The following is a 24658-nucleotide window of genomic DNA, read 5'->3' on the forward strand; positions in this document are numbered from 1 at the left end:
CAAAGAACAGGAGAAGACCTTCTAGTTAAAGGGAATGTACAGGAATCTGGAAAAGTTTCTGCTAAGTGAAGTTAAGAGCGAGGAGCAGAGGAAAGCTCCAAGTTTAAAGGGAGAACCTGCAGGATGCAGATTTAAAGCAATATAGGTTTTCAGGAAGCCAGAAGATCCAAGGAGACAGCTGAAGGACTATAACTCTTTACTATGGGCATGTGAAGCAGTGATGCTCTGCTGACATGACTTGAGTGTTTGAGTGAGTGCATAGAAAGAAGCTTGAATGCACCTGGTAATCCAGGGAGAGGGACATTTTAAGGAGAGTTCAAAACCCTGGAGGTGGAAGGCGTCTGAGAGAAAGCATTATTTGGGAGAAAATTCCAAAGCGAGTTCTTTCAGAGTAGAGATTGGAAACCCTCGTATGAAAGGTGGAGTTAAACGGGACCAGTGTGAAAAGCACCTGGAGGGAGTTGATGAGAGATCCGTAGCATCTGTTTGGAGTGGCATCTGTCACTTGGTTTCAGAGTGTGGTGTGTCTGACCGCAGTTTGCCTATTGGTTTACATGGATTGTGTACTTAATTGTAAACATTAGGGTATAAGATAGCTTTTGTAACTTGTGTTATCCTTACAGATCTGTATATATATATATATATATATATGTAAAGGTATCATTGTGGGTGAAGGAGTATTATAATGTAGTTAATCTTTTCTTATTTAATAGATTTTTTTAGGTAACAGTTTATCAGCTGATTCCAGAGTCACAGACTCTGTTCAGTAGCCCCTCTCTACGTATCTAAACAAAAAATTAAAGTTAGGATCTATCAAGTCGGGTTCCACCGTGGGATCTGGCTTGTCCAGTAGTAACATCAGCTGTGATCATAACAAAACGTATAAGATTCTGAGGGGCTTGACAGGGTAGATGTTGTTAGAATGTTTCCCCTCATGGGGGAGCTTTGAACTTGGGGGCACAGTTTGAAAATAAGGGGTCTCCCATTTACGACACAGGTGAGGAGGAATTTCTTCTATCAGAGTCGTTAGCGTTTGGATTTCTCTTCCCCAGAGGGCAGTGGAGACTAGGTCATTGAATATATCCAAGGTTGAATTGGAAAGATTTTTGACTGACAAGAGGTTCAAGAGTTATAGGGGGCAGACAGGAAAGTGGAGTTAAGGCCACATCAGATCAGCCACGATCTTATGAAATGGCTTGAGCAGGTTCAAGGGGCCAAAAGACCTTACTCTCCTCTTATTTCTTATGACCTTATAATCTTCTGAACCCTTTTGGTTTTTCCTAACACCCCTAGTTTGCTCCTCTTATTCCCCAATTTGGCACAGTACCACTTTATTACAACGTTATCCCTCAGGATGCATATGTTGCTGAGTCCCGGACTCTAACTTTCCTAGGACATCTAACCCATGGAACTCCTGATCTCCAGCAATCTTACATCCTAGTTTACAAGTCTTCAAAGCAGGTTGGCATTACTCCAAGACTATTCCTTCTCCCTTACACTTTTCATAAGAACATAGGAACATAAGAAATCAGAGCTAGAGTCGGCCATTCTTGCCTCTAGGTCTGCTCCACCATTCAATAAAATCTTCTACCTCAACTTCATTTTCGCGCTCTCTCTCTCTCTCTCCCCATATCCCTTGATTCCCTTTGTATCCAAAAATCTATGGATTTCTGTCCTGAATATATATTAACGGTTGAACATTTGAAGCTCTCTGTAGTAGAGGATTACGAAGATTCCAGCATGGGCAGAATTTTGCTGTCAGCGAGCGGGGGGTGGGACCCGCACGCCTATGTGTAAAATGACGAGCGGTGACATCGGGCGCACTTCCCAACGTCACTGTGCACCATGGTGATATTTCAGTGGGCGGGCCTGCGATGATTTCCATTGCGCGACTGCCGTTAATTAACGGGCTACTTAAGGACCTTGAGGCTCCAATTGGCCTGGATTTTAAGGCACCCGTGGTGATCTTTGGCTCATCGCACGGGCACAATGGGCAGGCAGGTATCAGGAATTTGCATGAAGCTCGTCCACGGGCGGGAGAAGAGGGCTCAGTGGGTTCGCGAATCCAGACATTTAGCAGTTGGTGTTCAGAAGTTAGTGAAACTTGCCTGGGTGAGGTGCGAAAGATGCAAATGCACAGCAGCTGCTTGGACTGGACTCATAACCTTCAGGTCAGCACTTTTCACTGAGGACTGTGTCGGAGCCTGTAGGTTTCCTGAGCCTGGGAATGGGAGGTGATCTCTCCACTGAAGGCACCTCCTCTGAGGAGGAAGGAAGGGCTAGAAGGGGGAGGAGGCCAGGAGTGCACATTCAGCCTCCAGGGGAGCCACCTTTGGGAGGCTAGGTGCAGGGCCAAGAGGTAGTCCAAGGAGCAAGGGGCTGCAGAAGATGCCACTATCCTGTTGCCAGGGTATACAGGCGATGAAGCAGCTAGCTCAATATGTCTGAGGCGCAGTGCTGAATGAGGCTCTGTCTGTCAAGGGATACAGTCAACACTATCTGTCAGATGATTGGTCCAGAGATCTCAGGTAATTGTATGGGTGGACACTCCATGCCATTGGCTCTAAAGGTCACAGCTGCCATCAATTTCTATGCCTCCGGCTCTTTCCAGGGGTTGGTGGGTGATTCTTGCGGTGCCTCCCAATCAGCTGTCCACACTTGTGTTAAGCGAGTCACAAGCACTCTGTTCAGGTGTGCATTGACCTTCATGCACTACTGCTGGGACGAGGCCAGCTAGACAGAGCAAGCCAGAGGCTTTGCAGCGATTGCTGGCTTCCCCCGTGTCCAGGGTGCTATAGACTGTACACATGTGGCCATCACGGCTCCAGCAGGTGAGCCCGGTGCCTTCATCAACAGGAAGGGATTCCACTCCATGAACGTGCAGATAGCGTGTGATCACAGGATGCTGATTCTACAAGTCTGTGCAAGGTACCCAGGCCGCTCCCATGACACCTACATCTTCAGACACTTCCAGGTGCTGGGGCTCTTCAGTGCTCCAGCCCGGCTGGATGGATGGCTGCTGGGTGACAAGGGCTATCCCCTCAGAAGGTGGCTCATGACACCTCTCCGCCATCCAAGAACAGAAACTGAGCAGCGGTACAATAGGAGCCAAGCTACAATAGGGCTGTGGTGGAGAGAACCATCAGTCTTCTCAAAATGCGCTTCAGATGCATGGGCTGTTCCAGGGGCACATTCCAGTGCCCCCCAGATCGAGTGTCGCTGAGACTGGTTGCATGCTGCGCTCTCCATAATCTTGGGCTGTAAAGGAGAGGACGCTGTGGATGAAGAAGATGTAGACGGAGTGGCTGTGGCTGAACATGATGAGTCCAGCAGTGAGTCCGAGGATGAGCCCGCACAGGGAAATGCTGACCCGGGCATACTCCAGGGAGGCAAGGACAACCTGGACACTCTAATCCAAGGAACCTTTAGCTAGCATAGAACATATGGATCTTGTAGGGGGTGGTGGTGTGAGTCAGTTTCACCTCTGACTTCTGAGTGGTTCGAATCGCTCCCAATCTCTGGGTTCTAGACCTTGGACTTATTTGGGGGTTGTGACAAAGTGCAGCAGACAACTGGTTTTGGTGCAAGAAAACTGAGTTTATTGAAGTCACAAATGAACTTATAACAATAGGATTACATTGAGATTATACAGACTTACTAAGTACACTTAGTTAAGAAAAGGGAACACACGGCATAGCAAGGGAAAATCACGCTACTAATCCCCTTACCCTTTTCCCACCCCCAAAACCTAACTAAATTGAACTAGGAGAGGTCAGGGATCACGCTCACCAACCCAGGGTTCCTTGACAGTTTGAAATCCAGCCAGGTAAGTCAGTTGCAGTTTTGTGTCCTCTGGGGCCTGCCGTCCCCACATGGTCCTGGTCTGTGGAATCTGGGGAGGTTCTTCAGTTGGGTGGAGGGCACGGTTGTGGATGGTCGATCTTCGTGGAGGGCTGCGGTTGTGGCCTTGTTGTCTTCGGTTAAGCCTGCCACCCTGTGCCCCTCACCGTGATGTTGCCTGTGGGCCTGCCAACCTCCAGATCTTCTTGCTTAAACTCTGTTTCAAACACACCCAGCTGCTCACTGCCTGCTAGCTGGTTTCCCTCTCTCACCCTCCTGCCAGCTGGTTTCTCCCTCTCTCTCTCCTTCGTATTTGACTGCCCAGTTATACTGTCTTTCGAATTTCTTATCGGAATCCAAATCAAGGTTAGTTCTTTGTTTGAGTTTGGTGGGCTTCCCCCCGGTGATTGATGTCTCGTTGTTTTTAATGGGCTCACATGATGTTTATCATTGTCTTTCTGCCTAGTAACTAGTTTTGAACTGAAAGCCATTGTATGTGTGGAATATTGAGGGGTTTGCATGATTGAATTGATGGTGCCTTCCTGCCTTAGTAGTTAGAAGTGATTATTTATGCAAGATAAAAACAAAAAAACTGCGGATGCTGGAAATCCAAAACAAAAACAGAATTACTTGGAAAAACTCAGCAGGTCTGGCAGCATCGGCGGAGAAGAAAAGAGTTGACGTTTCTGTCGAAGTGTCATGAGGACTCGAAACGTCAACTCTTTTCTTCTCCGCCGATGCTGCCAGACCTGCTGAGTTTTTCCAGGTAATTCTGTTTTTATTTATGCAAGAGTTTGATGGGCTTCAGTTTCGTGTGAGGTGAAGCCTTTCTCTGGGTTGATTGTATTAAAGGGAAGAATGTGTAATCTGTCTCCTCTTGTTATCTGGTTTCAGGCAAAACAATCCACACTGTACTCAATAAGCTCGGGCATGTGCAACCCCAGGCCTTCATGGGCCCAGCCTCCTGTGTGCAGGGTTTTACTCTTAACTCAGCAGTTTAAAAGTCATATCCTTGTTGATGATATGAAAAATGTGGGAATTTTGAGAACCCTTCAATCTCCAACACAATCCTGGCCTGTAACCTCCATCCTAGAGACCTTAATGCAAAATCTGTCTGGATAGGAACATTGACGATGGGTCCGGTCAATAAACGTAAATGACGCACAAATCACTTATCAACTTTCAGGAATCCATGCACCTGCCCAAGAAAAAGGCACCCCCAGCCATTTTAGATGACATAAATTTAATGCTGTAACAAAAACCTCTTGACATAACAGAAATAAAATGGTGTCGCACTTCACACACAGTCAGAAGGAACGCATAGGAGGGCCAACAAAAAACCACCAGTGGTGAACCCGGGGTATGCCTTTTATGTTTGTGGGTGCTACATCTTTGTGGTGCTCCCTCGCTGGCTCTGGCATCTGAGACAGCCTGCTCTCTCTGATGTCCTGCTAGCCTCGATGACCTTGGCGGACGTCCTATGGCCCATCGAGCCTGTGCTGGCCCCGCCTGGGAGGGAGCTGCCAGCTCCACAGCTGGCATCTCCCCAGTCGTGGCTGCCTCATTGGGTGCCGCGCTCACTGGCAGAGGGGCGGAGGAGCTGCTGCCCTCATCTGGAGTGCCCTGAGAGGCACCCGCAGGGAAGACAGGCAGCTGGTCCACCGACGTGAGGTCCGTTTGGCACTCCCTGCTCATCGGAGATGGATGGGCACCGAGGTGAGAGACCTGGTGCTCAAACCACCGCTCACACGGGTGCTGACCACATGAGGTTGATGCCCCTCTGAGGGATTGCAGGTCCGAGCACAGCCCCAGGGACCCCTGATCCTGTCCCTGGAGCTGCCTCTCCATGAGAGTTGCCACTCTCTCCATGGTGGAAGCTTGGCGCTCAGCCATGAGGCTCAATGCATCGGCTATGGTCTGGGTAGACTCCTCCACCACTGACACCATGCCAAGCACAGCCTCATGTAACTCCACCAGATGGTCCTGCACACCCGGCCGCATCTCATCAGTTGGCTGCATCACCAACAACTCCAGAGGCACATCAACAGCCACGGACAGAGCATGTGCCTGGGCCCCTTCAGTCCTCTGATTGCTGGGGCCATCGGCACTCTCTGTCTCCGCCAGTTCCTCCAGCGACTGTGAAGTGCCCTCACCGCTGTGACCCGGGACACTAGCCGAAGATATGATGCCCACTGAGGTGCCAGTCATCTGTGCTGGTGCCTGCCTGGCAGAGATGGTGTGAAGCTTCTGATGGTGCAACTTCATGCCCCTCAGGTGTCAGAGGGGCCCCTGCTGCTCTGGGTCCCGGCCCTGTACTGCTGATGCTGAAAGGAAGAGTAAGGAAATTCGATCATTTACCCTGCGGGCAGTGTCAACGTACATGCCTGTCGCCCGGCTCATCAAGCACTCATCATTCCACACGCAATGGGCAAGCCATCTTGGTTACGTCACTCACTCAATAATCAGCACTGTCATGGATGTTGGGAGACTACAGGTGACGTGAGTGCTGGCCATACATACTTGCCTGTGGAACCCCAGTCTCATTCCTAAATGTCCAATCCCTTATCCCAGGTGTGTGATCCCCTAGTTTTAAACCTTCTAACAAGGAATAAAACATCCTCTCACCATCTATGTCAACCCCCTTAAGAATTTATATGAAATTACTTCTCATTCTTTTAAACTCTAGAAGACGTAGGCCTAGTCTGCTCAATATTTCCTCATAAGATAATCTCCCCATCCCAGGAATTGTCTCATGAACGTTTGTTGCGCTCCCTCTAAATATATTCCACCATAGTTAAGGAGGAAAATCCAAAAAACTGTATACAGTACGCCAGGTGTGGTCATACCAAGGCACTTTACAGTTGCAGTAAGACTTTCCTAATATCCCAATCCAGCTTCAGCTATCGTGGTGCCCTGCAATAAATGTCTTGCTCCTTCACCACAGTTTCTCAAAGAAAAAGGGATCGAAGCAGTAAGAAAATCTGATCTTTCTGATGAATGTTTACATCAAGCTTTGTTCTCATGCTTTCTGTTTTCTGACCCTCCCCACCCCTAATCACAACTAATATTCTCTGTTATGTTCGTTTCAATAATGGGTTGCTCACAGGTAAAGGTTTCTGAAGTGTTTTGTTGTTCCATCAGTCAATATTTGAGTGAATTCTTTTTCCAATGCTTGAGGCAACATTTCGATTTCCTCAAAACTTTGTTCTTCTATCTACAACAGTGACCACGTGAAGCGACTGGCAGAAGGCTAGCATGATCATTATATAATATTAGGAAGAGGCCCATTATGGTGAGCAGAATTTCTGGGGCCAATAAAAAATAGTTTCATACCATGGTCTGGGATGATACAGGTCAATGCGATGGTCAGAGAGCTAAGCACAGAGGTCAATGTGTAAAAATACATCAGTCCCAATTTTCCAGTCTCACCAAATTTAGATGAAGTTTGAAATGGCCTTGAACAATGAAAGAAATAAAGCGCAAAAACTTAGTTATAAACCACCTTTCATTGAATCATTAGAATCACAGAATCTGCTGGCTCTTCGGTAGAGCTATTCAATTAGTCCCAGTCCTCTGTTCCTTCCCAATAATCCTGTAATTTTTTTTTTCCCTGTCAAGTATCATTCCGGTTCCCTTGAAAATCACCACTGAATCTTCTTGCACCACCCTTTCAGGCAAAGCATTCCAGGTCGTAACAACTTGCTGCGTAAGAATAGGTTTCCTCGCATAACCTCAGGAGCCCTGAGCGAAAGCTTAAGAGGAAAGTTTGAGATGCAAATGAGCCAGCATTCGCTTTTCTCTCCATAAAAGGCAAATTGTCAGCCTGTCTTGGTAATCGATGAACACTTCCCCTTCCTTGGCCCCAAAATCCTTATCTTGAGTGTGAGGTGGGTGGCGGTGGGGGAGGTGTGGTGGCAGTGGGGAGGGGGTTTGCTGTTGGTGGTGGGGGTGGCTGGAGGGGTGGGGAGGTGGCTGTGGCGGGGGGAGAGGCAGATCACCCACTTGCTCCAAAATGTAGGGCAGAGTCCGGTTCTGTTCCTTCGGTGCATCATGTTTGCGGTGAGAAGGCCTGTGAGTGAACGTTTGACTTCCTGCCGGATCAAGAGCCTGTAGTCTGTGACTATTCAATTAAGAGCATTCAATCGAATTTTCAGCTGTGCTGTAAAAAGATTCTTGCAGATAATGAGAGCTCCATGTAATTATGTTTCCAGTATATTTCTTTTTCTTTTTGAAAAAAAACGTTTTCAGGGTTGGTTTCAAGTTGAGGGGATCAAAGGGAAAAAAAAACATAACTTCAAACTACCTTTGAAGTTATGGAAAAATAAATGGACATGGATATGTCAAGATTCAATGGCTCATTGAGCGCAAAATCATAAAATGTCACAAATGCAGCAGATACCAGCACAAGATGCCAACCTGCAAATTGGCCTACCCGTCTTACTTACTCCTGAACCAAATCTGTCTCCCATAAACACTGTTCTGAATTCAGAGCATCGGTCAACAACAATGCCATTGTGCAGAAACACCCCCACCCCTTGAAGTCAGTACAGTAGATTGTACGGGGTTAGCGTCCTGGCGAAACGCGACATGTCAGGAATTGATGTTGGATCATTTTTTTTACTCCCAGCTGGGAGCACCACCTGGGGATGTGGCTGGACCGACTGGGAGTGGCAGTGGGGAGGTCCGCCAAATTTTAATGTCCAGGCTGCATTAGCAATCTGCTTGCAAAAAAACTTCTGACCAGAAGCAGTCATGAATAAATGGCTAAAAACAAAAAAACTGCGGATGCTGGAAATCCAAAACAAAAGCAGAATTACCTGGAAAAACTCAGCAGGTCTGGCAGCATCGGCTGAGAAGTAAAGAGTTGACGTTTCCAGTCCTCATCACCCTTCCGCAGAACTGTTCTGCGGAAGGTTCATGAGGACTGGAAACGTCAACTCTTTTCTTCTCCGCCGATGCTGCCAGACCTGCTGAGTTGTTCCAGGTAATTATGAATAAATGGCTGCCTGCTCACTAAAATCAAGTGGCTCAGAGCGAGCTTTCAGTCCATTTTGAAAATTTTACTTTATCAGGCCTTTTTGGGCCCTGCTTAGGCCCCAAGTATGATATCACCTGCAACTTTAAAGGGGATCCCTGCTGGCTGCCCTTGCTGCCTGCGATTTAAAATTACAAAATATGCTGATGTCACATAAGGAGGCCAGACTTTAGTTTAATTTGGCTTCAACATCCTCCTGAGGTGAAAACTCAACCGGAAGCTGCGCTCCTCATCTCTGTCCAGCATCACTTGTAGAAGGGGTAAGTAAATGTGCGAATGCCCAGGTCAGGACAGCATGCAACGAGCCCTTGGTTAAAAAAAAAGCCCAACAACACTCATTGCACGGTCTCACATGAAAACTAGCTGAGTAAGAAATCACATCCCCACGCTGTTAACAGGAAAGGCCAAAGGAAGTCAAAGGAAAATTAGAATGTGAATAAAGTGATTTGACAAGCCACTGAATACAGTGCACATAAGCCATAGAATATACAGCACAGAAACAGGCCATTTGGCCTAACTGGTCCATGCTGGCATCTAAGCCGCACACACATTTACTTTCACCCTACTGCATCTAACGCTATGAACATAGCCAGCGGTTTGGTTAGCTAAGATGGCTTGAGTATAATACAGACTGGCACGAATGCTGCAGGTTCAATCCCTGCCCCGGCTGTTGTATTTTTTTATTATTCATTCATGGGATGTGGGCTTCGCTGGCTGGGCCAACATTTATTGCCCATCCACAATTGCCCCTTGAGAAGGTGGTGGTGAGCTGCCTTCTTGAACCACTGCAGTCCATGTGGTGTGGGTACACCCACAGCGCTGTTAGGGAGGGAGTTCCAGGATTTTGACTCAGTGACAGTGAGGGAACGGCAGGCGATATATTTCCAAGTCAGGATGGTGAGTGACTTGGAAGGGAACGTCCAGGTGGTGGTTCTTTGTGGGGACTTTGGCTTGCCTTGCCCTACCCTGCACCTGTGGAGTGATGATCCTGAAGCTACAAATTGCCAAAAGTTCTCTCTAATGGAGAAAGATCCCTTTGGGGTGATGGCTTGATGATGATCAACATATCTCTTTATTCCTTTCTCTATCATATGTTTATCTAGCTTCCCTTTAAATGCATCTATGCTACTCACCTCAACTACTCCAATGCCATGAAATTAAAAGCATTGGTGGTTGGAATTCTGCTTGTAACTTCTGCTGAAACCCCCTAGATACATTCTTGCAGGTCACATTCTGCCTTTGGCTAACTAGTCGTGGCGGAGGTTTGGGTTGAGAATGTTCAGATTCCGAATGGTCAGATTTGCGATGTATAATGAGTGATGCACAAGAATTTTTGTGGAGTCTCTTGCTGTAAAAACCAAAGAAAGACCTTTGTAGTGCATTTACTGCTGAAAATGCGGCAGTCAATGTGTGCACAGCAAGCTCCCACAAACAGCGAGCCCGTCACATAATGTGTATGACCTACGTTGGTCAACTAAATGTTAGCCAGGAAACCAGGGATAACTTGCCTGCTCTTTGAAATAGTATTACTTCCACTTGAGAGGGCAGATGGTGCCTCAGTTTAACATGTCAGCTGACTGACAGCACCTCAGGCAGTGAAGGACTCTTTCATTACCGCACTGGACGGTCAGCCTAGTTAAGTGCTCAAGTCTCTGGAGTGGGATTTGTATCCACAGCCCTTCTGACTCAGAGGCAGAAGTACTAACTACAGCCAACCCTGCTGAATTTACTGGTGATAACCACTCGGGAATTCAGTTTTCCTGTAGTCAAAATTGCCAACCTAAACACTACCAATAAACGGCAGGGTTAACGATCAAGCCCTGATGTTAAGTGAAGTACAAGTGTGTGGCGTTGATGGAAAGCCTGTCGCTCTAGAATGCTTAACGTCTTAATTGATGACAAAATATATCTTTGGCAATTTAAAATCATTATTTGGTTGAATTGGCAGGTCAGTTAAAAATGAATCGTAGCTTGTTTTTAATCAAAATAAAATCACCTGAACCATCTTTTTTTAAAAAGTGCGCTACACAGCAAATGTTATGTGTTTATCTTGTACTTTGCAGTTAATTGCTACGTTGTAGGTATGGCATTCAGCACTAATCATGCATTCAACACTAATCCACAGCTCCGAATGGAAAATTCCCCATGAGGCAGACACACTTGAGTGGCTTCTACTGCATGTGTTTGTACAGGCACAAAGAAAGGGCGCTATTAAATCAAGTACTGAGGTGGCATGAAATCGCACAGGCACATCTCAAGTGTTTGCAGACTGGCAGCAAGTGTTTTCAGTAAAAGTAGACACTCTTAATCTAAATGGTGGGACTAATAAATGCTTCATTTAAACACATCAGTCTCATTGTGCAGCTTGTTTACTTTTAATGGTACGTTATTTTAAGTTCTACACTAAAAGCTCGACAATATTAACAAAATTGAAGGGGGCTTTGCTCCAGCATCAGTTGCAGTTGTTTCCGACTGTTGAGTAATGGGTAGAGTCCAGGTTAAACCAATTTCAGATAAATGTTTCCTCTCATTTTCCTGCTTTTGCCCTGATTATTTTAATAAGCTTGCGCAAATGTTTGAACCTGCAGCTGATTTTTGTTTCAGAAAACGGGCTAGCCAGGGTGAATGGAGTTACTGCCGGGGCACTGCAGTTAAGGTACAGGAAACAGGGAGAGAATTGCCATGTTCATTCAGTTTAGGGGTTTTTTAAAAAAATCATTTATGGGCATGTGGGCATTGCTGGCAGGGCCAGCATTTATTGCCCATCGCTCCTTGCCCTTGAGAAGGTGGTGGTGAGCTGCCCCCTTGAACTGCTGCAGTCCATGGGGTGTAGGTACACCCACAGTGCTGTTAGGAAGGGAGTTCCAGGATTTTGACCCAGCGACAGTGAAGGGACGCACTGCGAGTCAGAGTAAATGAACAGCCTGGTGCAGATCTGTAGATACAGCACAGGGATTGGTTGCTGAAGGAAGCGGCCTTATGAAATGTGCCTTGTAATGATTTCTTCTGTCTGGCGACTCTTGTGAAACGGATGCCCTGCAATTTTCTGAAAACCTGCGCCAACCTGCATTTCATAATCTTTAGAATGATTGACCCAGACGGAGCTGGTGTATTTGGTGACTGCTTTCGTGCCTTTGGCGATGCCCTGTTTGGCCGGTTCCCCTGATAGCATGAGGCAGACGGGGCCATGGATCTCCCTGGTCGGGATGATACGGGCGCTTGTTGTGATGAATGAAGTGCGACGCCTCGCAGACGATGCACTCCGAAAAAGTCAACAACCAAGGAATTCATAACGCTCATGGCCTTGTCCAAGATCTTGGTGGAAGGCTGGAGCTGGGTCAGCACCCTGTACATGTAAGTGGAATAGCTCTGCTTGCAAGATTTCCTGCACTTCTTGGCTGGCTTCTTGGTGACTTTAGTCAGTGACTGCTTCAACGCCATCCTTAGCTGCAGCTGCCACCTCAGGCATTAGCAATAGAATTATAGCACAGAAGGAGGCCATTTGGCCCATCATGTCCTTGCTGGCTCCCTGCAAGAGCAAATCTCCTGCTCCCACTCCCTTGCCTTTTCCCAGTGGCCTTGCATATTCTTTCTCTTGAGATAGTTTTCCAACTCTATCTTGAAAGCCTTGATTGAATCTGCCCCCACCACATTCTCAGAGGGTGCATTCCAGGTCCTAACCATGTGCTGCATAAAAAGGTTTTCTTCATTTCCCTATTGCGTCCTTTGTCAATCACCCTAAATCGCTGCCCTTTGATTCTTGACCCTGCAGTCAACTGGAACAGTTTCTCCCTATCTACTTGGTCCAGGCCCCTCATGGTTTTGAACACCTCAATGAAGTGTCCTCTTAATCTTCCCTTCTTCAAGGAGAACAGTTCCAACTTCTTCAATTTATCCATGTAACTGAAGTTCCTCATCCCTGGAACCAATCTCATAAATCTTTTCTGCACCTCCTCTAATGCCTCCACATCCTTCCTAAGGTTTGGCAGTCAAGTCATGTAGTAAAATGTCACAAGGTGCTTTAAGGGAGCATTGTCAGACAAAAATTAAAACCAAGGCGCTTAAGGAGATCTTAGAACTGATAATAAACAGCTTGATGAGTTTTAAACCAGTATCTTAAAGGAGGAGAGAGAGGAAGAGAGGCAAAGATATAGTGAAGGAATTTCGAAGCTTAAGGATCTAGATGGTTGAAGGCATGGATGCCAATGGTGGAGAAAATTAGGAAGATAGTTCTGGAAACTAGTGATTTCAGGTGGTTGTATGGCTAGAGAAAATTTCAGAGATAGGGAAGGATGAGGCCATGAAGGGATTTGGAATCAAGGATGAGACTATGAAAGTTGAGATATTGCTGGATTGGAGTGCAACATGAGCACTGGGTGGGTGATGGCTGAACAGGACTTGTGCGAGTTAGGATATGGGTATGAGAGTTTTGGATGCATTTAGAAATGCCATCTTTGTGTTGTACATCAATACCACATTACAGATGTTCCAGGAAATCATGGTATTTGTGTGACTCATGCCTTTTCTTGTGCCGTGGCAAAATTTCCTGGGATCCGGTGCACTGTTCCCTCCACTGAGGTGAAGTTTCATTAACATAACTCTACTACATTAGAAATTTCTGTATTTCATGCAGAGAATAGGAGCCGTGCTCAGGTCATAAGAACATGAGAAATAAGAAATAGACCATTTGGCCTGTCAAGCCTGCCCCACCATTCAATAAGATCATGGCTGATCTGCCCCAGGCCTCAAATCCTCTTTAGTGCCAGCTCCTCATAGCCCTCAACTCCCCGATATTTCAAAAATCTATCTACCTCTATACTTTCAGTGATCTAACCTCCACCGCATTCTGGGGTAGAGAATTCCAGACATTCACTACCCTCTGAGAGAAGAAATTCCTTTGCATCCCAGTTTTATTGGTTATTCTGGTTTTTCTGGTTATTCTGTAACCATGTCTCCTAGTTCGAGATTCCCCCACTAGTGGAAACACCTTCTCAATATCTACCCTGTCAAGCCCCCTCAGAATCTTGTACTTTTCAATAAGATCACCCATCATTATTCTAAACACTAATGAATAATTTATAGTGTCCTCCACCATGAAGACTGATGCAAAATTCTGGTTTAAATTATCTGTCAATTCCCTGTTCCCTGTTATCAATTCTCCAGTTCCATCCTCCAAGGGTCCCACGGTCACTTTAGCCGATCTCCTTCTTTTCATAAGAAGCTCTTGCTGTTTGTTTTTATATTTCTTGCCAATTTACTTTCATCATCAATTTTCTCCCTCTTTATTAGCTTTTTAGTCACCCGCTGCTGGTTCCTAAAAAATTCCCAATCCCTTGGCCTTCCACTAGTTTTTGCCAATTTGTATGCCTTGGTTTTTGATTGGATACTCTCCTTGACCACCTTTGTTAACCATGGGTGATTCATCCTTCTCATCGAGTCCTTCTTTCTGACCGGGATACATTTTTGCTGAGCGTTATGAAATATCTTCTTAAATGTCCTCCACTGCTCATCCACCAACCTTCCCCTTAGCCTATTTTCCCAGCCTGCTTTAGACAACTCTTTCTTCATACCTCTGTAATTGTCCTTATTTAAGTTGAGGACAATGGTTTGAGACCCGAGTTGCTCACCCTCAAACTGAATTTGAAATTGTACCATGTTGTGATCGCTATCTCCTAAAGAATCCTTAACTATGATATCTCTTATTAATCCCACCTCATTATATATTACTAGATCTAAAATAACCTCTTCCTGGGTAGGTTCTGCAATGTATTGTTCTAAGAAACAATCCCTAATACACTATTCAAATTCTTCTTCCATGATACCCCTTCCAATCTGATTTGTCCAGTCAAAAGCAGATTAAAATCACCCATGGCAATTGTAGTGCCCTTCTTACACACCTCCATTATTTCCCGATTTACGCTTTGTCTTACAGTGAGCAACTCTTCAGGGGCCTATAGACAACCCCATCTGTAACTTCTTCCCCTTGCTATTCCATATTTCCACCCAAACTGATCCCACGTCACGATCTATTGCACTTATATGACTACTCACCACTGCACTGATATCTTCCTTTATTAACAAAGCTACCCCTATTCCTTTTTGCCTATTTTTCCAGAATGCCGAATACCCTTGAATATTGAATTGCCATTCTTGGTCACCCTGCAACCACGTCTCTGTAGTAACTATCAAGTCATATTCCTTTATTTCTATTTGTGCCTTCAACTTATCTATCTTGTTATAAATGTTACGTGCATTCTGATAAAGAGCCTTAAGCTTTGACTTTTTACCATTATTAATTATTCTGGTTCTAATTTCTGCTGCACTCTTCTGCTTATATTTTCTGCCCCTTCCTGTAACACTTTGATTATCGTTCGCCTCTTCACTACCCTGCACCTCTGCTCTCTCATTTCGTTTTGATTTTTTAAACTTCCCTTCAATAGAATCCTCCCCACCACTAATTAGGCTAAAGTCCTATCTACAACCCTAGTTATACAATTCGCTCAGGATCACAAACCCGGCTCCAAATTTGTGCCCTATTTTAGTTTAATAAAATATAGCAACTGCTGGTCCTCCTCAAACTCTTTGTTGGCAGCTTGCCTAGCTTGGGGGGGGTCAACTCTGCGTGCTGCTGACACTATTTAAAGGCGGACTTCCCCTTTTAAAGGGCGCGTGTATTAGGGTTAAGGTTATGGTTAGGATTAGGGTTAGAGTTAGGGTTAACATTAGGGTGAGGGTTTGGTTTATGGTTAGCTTTAACGTTAGGGTTAGGGTTCAGGTCAGTCTTAGGGTTAGAGTTAGGTAACTATAGGCAACCTAGTTTTGTGGAATGGCAAATGCAGCAGATCCTTTTGGTGCAGGAAGACAAGAGGATGAGGGAGGTTTTCTAACCACCAGCTGATAGGTAGGTATCCAGGCTTAAGTGGGCAGATATAACAAGGCACAGCTGCACTACTGAAAAAGGTTTAATAACCTGACCAGGGTTGAAGAGGTAGGCCTCCCAACTGGTATAGAATCACGAGTGCATACAGCACAGAAGGATTCAGTCAGTCAGGCGTGTGCTGGCTTTTTCATATAGAGTTATCCAATTAGTCCCACTCTCCTGCTCTTTCCCATAGCTTTGCAAATTTTTACTCTTTAAGTACTTATCCAATTAGCTTCTGAAAGCTACTGTTGAATCTGCTCCCACCACTCTTCAGGCACTACATATTTTCTTAAAGCTCGCTGCATAAAACATTGCATCTTCTTATGCCACGTGATGTTTTTCTGGCATGTTTCCGATTATTTTCTGTTCAACTGTGCACTGCCTGTTGCCCTAATCCTTCCATCCCCTGACTACCAGCACTCTCCTCTCTTCCTTGCAGCTGACTTCATTCTCCTCCCACCCCCCCACCCCACCCCCCACCCCTCACTCTGCCTCTGCAGCTCTCCTCTATTACTTCCTTCAGCTCCTCACTCCATCTGCCACCCTTTGTATGCCAGCAATGCTGCCCTACTCTCATGTGCAGACCCTCACTCTTGCTCACTCTCACACTTCTTTTGTTCTTGCAAGCCAAACCTGCCTGCGATACCATGGAGCAGGCACACACGGGCAGCACTTCACCCACATGCTGTTCCCCGCTGTAGGTGATGGGAATCATGGGCAAGTGGCACGTCAGGTACATAGCATCTAGTGAGGCTGTTGGAGACTAACCGCAGTGTCTAAAGGCCATCTCTCCCTTTCTCACTTAAATATCAGTCTTAGGCATGGTGCATGACAAATTACTGCTGCTTTCAGAAGCCAGCCATCTGTCTCTGCTTACCCACACCACTAAATGCTAACGTATGTCTCATTCTCTTTTTCCTTCCATATACAGCCGCACTCAGCCCTCAAGAAGGAGGAGTTGAAGCCGACAAAGACAGCAGCGCAGCACAAGCGGAGACATCACCAGACCTCACACTTGTAGATGTCAGCACAGCGACTGGCAACTCATATAGTTCAGATAGTGGACTCAATGTGGTGGGGGGGAGGGTTGAGGGGGTTGGGGGTGGGGTGCCAGGGGGCAGCATGTGGAGAATCACCCAGCTCAAGCGCACAAGAGTAAGGGCAGGAGGGTGGAACAGCTCGAGATGCAGCTTGGCAAGGAGAGGGCTCACATCCGAGCCCCACCACGCAAAGTGCAGGTGGAGGTGCTGTAGGGGCCCCAACATGCATGAAAAGACAGACGGCAATGCATAATCTCTAGCTGTAGGTAACTTCAAGCACCTCAGATAAAGGGACGACAATGAGAGAGGGGATGGGAAATACAGGACTGAAGATCTTGTATCTGAATGCACGCAGTATACGAAATAAGGTAAATGAGCTTGTGGCGCAGATTGAAATTGGCAGGTATGATGTGGTGGGCATCACGGAGACATGGCTGCAAGGGGTTCAGGACTGGGAGCTAAATATCCAAGGATATACATCCTATCGAAAAGATAGGCTAGTTGGAAGAGGGGGTGGGGTTGCTTTGTTAGTAAGAAATGAAATTAAATCGATAGCAAGAAATGACATAGTGTCAGATGATGTAGAATCTGTGTGGGTAGAGTTGAGAAACCGCAAAGGTAAAAAAACCATAATGGGAGTTATGTACAGGCCTCTGAACAGTAGTCAGGATGTAGGGCACAAGATACACCAGGAGATAGAAAAGGCGTGTAAGAAAGGCAAGGTTAGAGTGATCACGGGGGATTTCAATATGCAGGTAGACTGGGAAAATCAGGTTGGTAGTGGATCCCAAGAAAAGGAATTTGTGGAATGTCTACGAGATGGCTTTTTGGAACAGCTTGTGTTGGAGCCCACAAGGGAACAGGCAATTCTAGATTTAGTGATGTGTAATGAGGCAGATTTGATAAGGAAGCTTAAGGTGAAGGAACCCTTATGAGGAAGTGACCATAATATGATAGAATTTACCCTGCAATTTGAGAGGAAAAAGCTGGAATCAGATGAAATGGTATTACAGTTGAATAAAGGCAACTACAGAGGCATGAGGGAGGAGCTGGTCAGAATTGTTTGGGAGATGAGCCTAGCAGGAAAGACAGTGGAAGAGCAATGGCAGGAGTTTCTGGGAGTAATTTGGGAGACACAGCAAAAATTCATCCTTAGGAAGAAGAAGCATACTAAAGGGAGGACGAGGCAACCATGGCTGACAAGGGAAGTCAGGGACAGCATAAAAGCTAAAGAGAAAGCATCCAATGCGGTGAAGAGCAGTGGGAAACCAGGGGATTGGGAAGCCTACAAAGACCAACAGAGGACAACTAAAAAAGAAATAAGGAGGGAGAAGATTAAATATGAGGGTAAACTAGCCAGTAACATAAAAGAAGATTGCAAGAGTTTTTTTTTAGATATGTAGAGGGTAAGAGAGAGGCAAAAGTGAACATTGGACCGCTGGAAAATGACGCTGGGGAAGTATTAGTGGGGAACAAAGAAATGGTGGAGGAACTGAATAGGTATTTTGCATCGGTCTTCACGGTGGAAGACACGAGAAATATCCCCAAAGTTCAAGAGTCAGGGGGCAGAGGAGAGTATGGTGGCCATTACCATGGAGAAGGTGCTAGGAAAACTGTAAGATCTGAAGGGGGATAAATCACCTGGACCAGATGGATTACATCCAGCGTTCTGAAGGAGATAGCTGAAGAAATATTGGGGGTGTTAGTGGTGATCTTTAGGAATCACCGAAGTCAGGGAGGGTCCCAGAGGACTGGAAAATGGCTAATGTAACCCCCCTGTTTAAGAAGGGAGTGAGGCAAAAGACAGGAAATTACAGGCCAATTAGCCTGACCTCGGTCATTGGTAAGATTTTAGAGTCCATTATTAAGAATGAGATTTCAGAATACTTGGAAGTGCGTGATAAAATAGGGCAAAATCAGCATGGTTTCATCAAGGGGAAGTCATGCCTGAAAAATCTGTTAGAATTCTTTGAGGAGGTAATGAGTAGGTTAGACAAAGGAGAGCCAATGGAAGTTATCTACTTGGATTTCCAGAAGGCCTTTGACAAGGTGCCGCACAGGAGGCTGCTCAGTAAGATAAGAGCCCATGGTGTTAGAGGCAAGGTACTAGCATGGATAGAAGATTGGCTGTCTGGCAGGAGGCAGAGAGTGGGGATAAGGGGATCCTTCTCAGGATGGTGGCCGGTGACTAGTGGAATTCCACAGGGTCAGTGTTGGGACCACAACTTTTCACTTTATACATTAATGATCTAGGTGAAGGAACTGAGGGCACCCTGGCTAAGTTTGCAGATGATACAAAGATAGGTGGAGGGACAGGTAGTATTGAGGAGGTGGGGAGTCTGCAGAAGGATTTAGACAGGTTAGGAGAATGGGCAAAGAAGTGGCAGATGGAATACAATGTGGGGAAGTGTGAGGTCATGCACTTTGGTAGGAAGAATAGAAGCATAGACTATTTTCCAAATGGGGAGAGATTTCAGAAATCTGGAGTGCAAAGGGACTTGGGAGTCCTAGTCTAGGATTCTCTTAAGGTTAACTTGCAGGTTAAGTCGGTAGTTAGGAAGGCAAATGGAACGTTGGCATTTATTTTGAGAGGACTAGAATATAAAAGCAGGGATATGCTGCTGAGGCTTTATAAGGCTCTGGTCAGACCACATTTAGAATATTGTGAGCAATTTTGGGCCCCGTATCCCAGGAAGGATGTTCTGGCTCTGGAGAGGGTCCAGAGGAGGTTCACGAGAATGATCCCAGGAATGAAAGGCTGGAAAACATATGAGGAATGTTTGAGGACTCTGGGTCTATACTTGATGAAGTTTATAAGGATGAGGGGGAATCTGATTGAAACTTACAGAATACTGAAAGGCCTGGATAGAGTGGACGTGAGGAAGATCTTTCCATTAGTAGGAGAGACTAGGACCCGAGGGCACAGCCTCAGAGTAAAGGGAAGACCTTTTAGAACAGAGATGAGGAGAAACTTCTTTAGCCAGAGAGTGGTGAATCTATGGAATTCATTGCCACAGAAGGCTGTGGAGGCCAGGTCATTGAGTGTATTTAAGAATGAGATAGATAGGTTTTTGACTGGTAAGGGGATCAAAGGTTACGGGGAGAAGGTGGGAGAATGGGTTTGAGAAACTTATCAGCCAGGATTGAATGGCGGAGCAGACTAGATGGGCCGAATGGCCTAATTTCTGCTCCTATGTCTTATGGTCTTATGAACTCATGACTTTTATCAATGAGCTTGCACCTCATATTAAAGGACATGGATAAGTCCAGCACTGTCTTTCTATATGGCATTGAGACCAAGCAAAGAAAGAAATAACTTGAATTTATAAAGTGCTTTTCACAACCTGAGAACATCTGAAATTGTTTTTCAGTCAATTAAGTACTTTATTTTTGAAGTATAGCCACCATTGTAGTGTAGGAAATGCAGCAGCCAATAAGTCCAGAGCACGCTTCCATAAACAACAATGGGATAATGATTAGATAATCTATATTTTTAGGTGTTGGTTGAGGGATAAATGTTGAGAAACAAATATTGGCCAGAACAGCAGGAAAAACCTCCCTGTACATCCTTGAATGGTGCCTTGGGATGTTTTAGGTCCATGTGCGAGGGCAGACGGGACCTCAGTTTAACATTTGGTTCAAAGCCTCCTTCAGTACCACACAGAAGTGCCAGCGTAAACCTGTGGATGGATTTTCCTGTTGAGGTGGGAATTGCGAGTCGGGATATTTACCAATGTTGTGATCCTGCCTCTTGTTCGGCAGTGTCCACCCATGCCACTTACAGGGCAGGGTGGCCGGGACAGGCAGGAGTCTCCTGAAGCAAGCCCAAGGTGGGAATGGAGGCAGGTGGATGTCCAGGCAGACAGTTTAGTAGGCCCGCCTCCATTCTCTGGGATATCAGCTTAGTTTTGTGTATGAGTGCTAGGCATGCTAACCCTCATGCCCAACCCACCCCTAGTCTCAGATCCTTCCTTTTCCCCATCCCCATGCCTGCCATATGCACTTAAAAACACTCAATCCTCTTAGGAGCTCATAAAACTGTCAATCAAGCACACAGCCATTCAAATTCTGCTTGAAATAAAAAAAACCTTAATTCTATTAAGTGATCATAACACTGTCAAAATAAATTTAAAAAGTCTTCTTCAGACCTTTTAATTGGTCAATCTAAGCAAACTTCACATACCCGTTGACAGCTGTATCAACAATTCCTTCTGCGCTGAATCTATTAGTGCGCTATGGAACTCAGCGAAGGATTCGTCATGCGATTCCATTGCACAACTCTGTCAACAAAGCATCCAGAGCTGAATACATTTAAGCCTTTGAAGTAGTGGAACAGATGAACATCCACGGCTGCTTTAAAGGCTAAACAGATGGCTAATCTTTCAATCAACTGTGACCCACGTCATTATCCAACGCCCTTAAAAATAATACATGGCAGGAATTGCAGCAGTTAACCTGGAATTGGGTCCTGCCCAATCTTTCATCCACCCCCACCTCAACACCAGATGCTAGTTTTCCCTGTGCCGGGATGGCATAGTCCAGCCCTCAATCTCACAACTTTCTGATTCGGAGGTGCGAGTGTTACAGATCAGCCACAATTGACAAGGTGCAGAAAACCATGGATCGAGAAGTCAAGTCCTTGAAAACTGCCGTAAGTACACAGCCATGGAGCCTCTGGTGTCAACTTCTATGTCCCTCCCCCTACTCACATCATGGGAGTTCTGTGTAATTAAAATGGAGGAGAAAGAGCAGCAACACAGGAGACTGTTCAGGAGAGTCAGCCACTATGCAGCAAAGATTCAGCTCATCACTTATTATCTCCCCCTCTCCCCCACCAAAGAATATGTGGGCAACAATATCAGAGCCTCTCTGAGGAATAGAGCACACTTTATCTCAGCCAACCACACCTATCTGCACTGGTCCCTCAGTGGCTATTAAGATGTCCACTGCCTTTAACTTAAAGCACAGGGTCATTTCAACCATGGTGGAGGGACCCTCTGTAACATCAGCCAGCTGCCTTTTGCAACCTGCATGACATTAAACTCCATGAAAGTGGCATGTCACTGCACAGTTTATTTCAATATGACGCCTGCAACATGCAAAGAAACGTGTAGTATGTGCAAGAAATACAGGAACTATGAAGATGTCAAAATGGAGGAAGGATCATATGAACTCAAAACATCAATTTTGTTTCTCTCTCAATAGGTGCTGCCAGACCTGCTGAGTTTTTCCAGCATTTTCTGTGTTTGTTTCAGATTTCCAGCAACCACAGTAATTTGAAACCTTCGAAAGCAGCTCGTAAATTTCTTGGCAGAGGAAGGAGGCACACTGGAGACAGGTAACGATGACTGTACCTGGTGAGCAGCCCCTGCCTTTGCCCCAGCCATTTGATTGCCTCGAGGGCCCACAGAGAGGCCAACGGTGGGAGATTTGGAAATGCCATTTTCACCGGTGCTGAGCAGCGTCAATTCTTCACAAAAAGGAGCACAAGCTTCAAATTAGTTCCTTTCTTTATGCAGCTGGTCCAGAAGCAGATGACGTTCTCCTAAGGCAGAGTGTGCAAGAGCCCACTGTGGACTTTGAGTCCATTCTTAAAGCCTTTGAAACCTATTTTAGCTTGAAGCAAAACTTAGTAATTGACTGAGCACATTTTAATTACAACAACCTAGGGAATCAATTGAACCATTTCCAACCAACCTATATCACCTAGCTAGTTCTTGCAGATAAATGACATGAAGGGTGAGTTAATCTGTGATTACATAGTCGTGGGGAAAAACCCTCCAATTTCTGCAGACCAAATATGATCTTACTTTGGATCAAGCGGTCCAGTATGTGGGGCAGGGTGAGCTTAGAGAATTTAACCAGGCTATAATTCGGGGTGATCTGAGCGTTCAAGTGACTCCATAGATTGGGTCGGCCCACGGGTAGCAGTTCCATCCATAAGAAAGCCTGCCAACCCAGCTGAAAGAGTGGGAAACTCCATGCTGGCAGCCATTTTGAGAGGCTTGCTTTGTGGCCTGAAAACCCAACATAGATGCCAAGATTGCCCAGCAGGGGGTGTGGAATGCTTCCAGTACGGCAAAACTGGACATTCCAGGTGCTTCTGCAAATCCACCAATTTTAATCGAAGTCACAGACCAGAAAGTATTTATGAAACAAATTTCTTCCAAGAAATGGAGACTCAAAAAAAAGATAAAATTACAGAGTTCCTAGGGAAAGTAGGTAGTCTTAATCCAGACTATTGGTCAGTTGCAACCCAAGTTCAAGGCTTTGATACCACTTTTAAAATTGATACTGGTGCTGCTGTGAACAGGTTAGCAGAAAACCTCAACTGGCTTCAGCCAATGACCCTTTATCCATCAGACATCAAGTTATAAGGTCCAGGTTGCACAGATCTTCCTCTCAGCTACAAGGAGCAACGGATCGTTGACTCTCTTTATGTTCTTCACAATCAAATTGCATCCTTATTGAGTGTTGATGTTGGCATACTGAAAAACCAGTTGATGCTCATCTTTCATGCAACAATCTTCAACATTTTATTTAGAATCAGTTGAATTTCAGCCTTCCGAAGCTGGAAGTTTATACACTCAGCAGTAAGCTCCTTTCTTCCACAGAGACACCATCCACTAGACCCCGGGCAGAGATTGAAGTTATGAATCTCTCAGTCTTTCATGAAGTAAGGCCAGAGTTGCAGATATAGAAGGCACTGCAGCAGATGGTGACTATTCTCATGAAGATCTGCTGGACTTGAATAGATTCTTCCTAGAGAGTGATGAGGAAGAATCCCTTGCATCACTGAGTGACCTCTTGGAGGCTGAGGTCCTGGAGGATGATTTATCTTTCCCATTGATGTACTCACCTTATGAAGTCTCTGTTGTCTTTTTAGAGGAGTCAGCTGTGTTTTTCATGGCTGAGCAGCATTCAGATCTTCGTTCCACTGAATCTACTGATGTATTGTCTACTTTATTTCCTGCTGCCCATGAAGAGTCTTCCACAGAGGATGTTTTGCCTGAGTCTAGGTTAGAGCCCATGGAGGATCACACTGCTAAAGAGCTGCTACCTTCCCAGACTGAAAGTCCATTGTCACCCATACTTCAGTCCCAGCTGAAAGTCTTCTCTTCAGAGTTGGAGGTCAGCACAGAAGCTGTGACAGAACCTTTAGCACTTCTGAGTCTGCAGAAACCTGTACAGCAATCTTGTTCCAGAGTTGATCGTCTACAGGAAATTCATTTCATCGCAGAAGATGAGATAGCCTTGTCTCTATGTTCTCAGCAATTTCCATTGTCCATAGTAGAGCAACCTCACACAGAGAGAAGTGTGGCTCTCCTACCACTGTCTACAGAAAGTAGATGGTCCTTCTGAAATATCGTTGGGAAATAATTTCTTCTTTTCCTGACAGACTAACTGGAAGGTGATTGTTTTTTACTTCGTCATCTAAACTCATTGAAGTCTCAGATCTTCAATGCCTTTTCAGTCTTTGATGCAGCAGTGGATGATACAGCTGTTGACAGTCTTCCCTGCAGTTGAAGACCATTCCTCTTCTGAAGCTTCTTCCCATTGTCTTTCGAGGCAGCAACTATCTCCTCAGAGCACCTTGAGTTCTTTTTTTTTTGAGTCCCACAGGGTGAAAAGGTCAATTCTCTTCAGTATTCTCTTTTGGATCTTTCAGTCTTTCACTGAAGAGACTTCATTGTCCTTGCAGTTCAGCCATCTTGCAACCTACACTCTGCTTCCCAGCAATGCTGCTAAAGTGTTCTCCTGTTCTGCACATGATAATGTCCTACCAGATGCAGAAGAAAGCCCTTGTGTCTCCAAGATGTT

Source organism: Carcharodon carcharias, chromosome 16, assembly GCF_017639515.1.
Source record: "Carcharodon carcharias isolate sCarCar2 chromosome 16, sCarCar2.pri, whole genome shotgun sequence".
NCBI classification, from domain to species: domain Eukaryota; kingdom Metazoa; phylum Chordata; class Chondrichthyes; order Lamniformes; family Lamnidae; genus Carcharodon; species Carcharodon carcharias.